A 2,692-nucleotide genomic window follows, 5' to 3' on the forward strand; every position below is an offset into this window, starting at 1 on the left:
GCATAGTGGCACCTAGTATCGGGGTGCCACATGTAGATCAATTACACCCGCATAGTAGCACAGGGGTGCTACACGCATCTACTTTTGTTAAAGAGATAACAATGGCGTCACTCAATATATTATCTCACACATTTCCACATTGTTGAGATTTTCTATATATGTGAAGTTCTCCTGATGACGCTCTAGATTAGGGCAGAAACGCGTAGAAAACGTTATATATTTGAGAACGGTATATATTTATACAAATCCACCGGATTGGTGGCGCTCTGAATACTGGTAAATCCACCATACGGGTGGTAACCCTGAGTGGATCCTGTGTATTAGTTTTTAAGATGGTATTGGTTCACTATCACTTCAGTGGTGTATTTTAAATATATATATTAAAAGTTATATTTTAGTAGCACTCCCCTCACACTTTTTCTTTAAAAGTTTTTTTTTGCATTTCTGATGCTGGGAGATGATATGACCCCTTGTAGGTCAGCAAAATCATTCTACATACTATATTTTTTCTATTATTAAATGGGTTCGATCCACAGCCGTCTCCCATCCAGATTGGAGCCGCCATGTATGCTGAGCGGCCTTACAGTACATCCAGCTATTATGCCCCACACGAGCCCGGTACCTATTAGCTATTTTCGGCCGCACATAGGTTCCAAGGGAATCGAGTCTTCTGGTTTTTATGAATGGGCTTACTTTTTATGACCGGTATTTAATGTGAATTTTTAATACTGTGTTTATGTATTAATTGTGTGTTGCCACTAGAGTTTTTAAAGTTATATTCCACTACTATGTATATCTATTTTTTTATATTGTAATTTAGTGATATTCTGTTTCACAGGCTTTTCTCGTATAAATGTGACGTGTGTGATACCTAACCTGACGAAGAGGGGGTCCCACCCCTCGAAACGCGTAGTCCAAATCGCTGAATAAAAGAAACCTTATTATTTACTGTCTCTACGACTTCCTATGTCTACCGGGTGAGCGACAGGAGGATCAAGTGTTTTACCTGCATCCTTGCAGGTCCAGATGAGATTTCCTCGACCACTACTGTACACTACAGAGACAGGCAAGATCCCGGCATCGGCATTACAAGCTTCAGTAGGTGTTGTGCCCTGAGCATAACACCTTCAGGTGAGTAGGAGTCTGTATCACTGCCATTATTAACCTCTGCACCACCGGAATAACGGCACATGGTCCTTTGCGCTTTTGTCTGTTTTGTTTTTATAGAAATGGACAATTAATAATATAATACCAGCAGTTGGACTATTTATTACACAAGAAAAAGATCTAATATTCTGCCGAGTATAGTGGCAGTATTCTCATTTATGTCTCTCCAGAATACAGCAACAGGGTAGTTATATTTATCCGTTATCCACCAACAGGGCCCAGTGGTAGGACATTATTAGTGCTTTTAAATTGTGTATTGTGCGTATTTTATTATATATGATCATTTTTTATTTTCATTTCATGTTAATAAAATATCTGTGATTTTGAAGCACGTTCTGTCTATAATCCGTTTTTAACAGAGATCTCTGGCAGAATATTCAAAACAGTAATAAGGGGTTGGTGATGAAAAAATAGTAGGTCATCAATATAGGCTGCGACCTTGTGGTCAACAGAGCCCAGGCGAACCCCAGTGATGGCTCTGGTTGTATAGTCCTTTGCCTAAAACCAACCTGGTCCAGATGGATAAACCCAGAAAAGGTGAAGGACAAAGAAGTTAACCAGGATCTTGAAGAAGTCTGGTCTTATATTTTTCCGGACTTTGACGGCGGAATTTCATTGAAGTCAGTGGGGCTCGATTTCTGCCAAATCCGTGCAGAATTCTCGCCAAATGCATGCAGAGTCAGAGCGGAAGCCGCACAAACGTTGACAGTTCTATTAAATAAAGTCTATCTTTTACTGAGCTGCAGAATATATGTATACCAGCAATGACTTTCCCTTTCAAAAACACGACCAATAACTCCAAAACCAGTAAAGAGAAGGGGGGATGACGACAGCGAATATAACAAAAAGCCAACACTACCTACAACACTCTAATCTTTCCATGTAGAAAGATATATCTCCATTTATCACCCACCTCCTTTGAACCCTACCAACTAAGTTTCTATGAGGCATATTACCACAGGAAGATATTTCTGTAGACAGCTTGCCTCTTACTCCTATCCCCCAACCCCCTCACGTTCCAGGCGATGCTTTTAATTACCATCTCTTAGAAGGATTGAGACAGTGGGAAGAGAGGAGAGAAAAAAATAAAATAAAAATAAACCCTCTCGAGCCCCCCCAAATCCCTCTAGTGACATTCAGATTTATCTCCTTATGTCTCTAACCTAGCAGGTACCTCTCTTCCCCTCGTCCTCAAACCACTTGGCCACCTCCCTCGAATAAAAAAAAAAAAAACACAGCTTCTCTTCTTATACATTACTCTTATCCAAGCTGGAAACAACACTGAAAATCTTATTTCAGCAGACGTCAGGGATTTCTTAACCGCTTTAAAAGTGTACCTCTCGTTTGGCGTTTCCTTTGAGTAATCTGGCTATAAAGCTAACTTGTGTTGTTTCTCACCTCCAAACTGCCCCTTTCTTTTTCTAAGAAGAATGGGGAAGATTTATCAAAACCCATCCAGTGGAAAAGTTGCTAAGTTGCCCATAGCAACCAATCAGATCGCTTCTTTCATTTTGCAGAGGCCTAG

This window comes from Hyla sarda, chromosome 6 (genome assembly GCF_029499605.1).
Source record: "Hyla sarda isolate aHylSar1 chromosome 6, aHylSar1.hap1, whole genome shotgun sequence".
NCBI lineage: Eukaryota > Metazoa > Chordata > Amphibia > Anura > Hylidae > Hyla > Hyla sarda.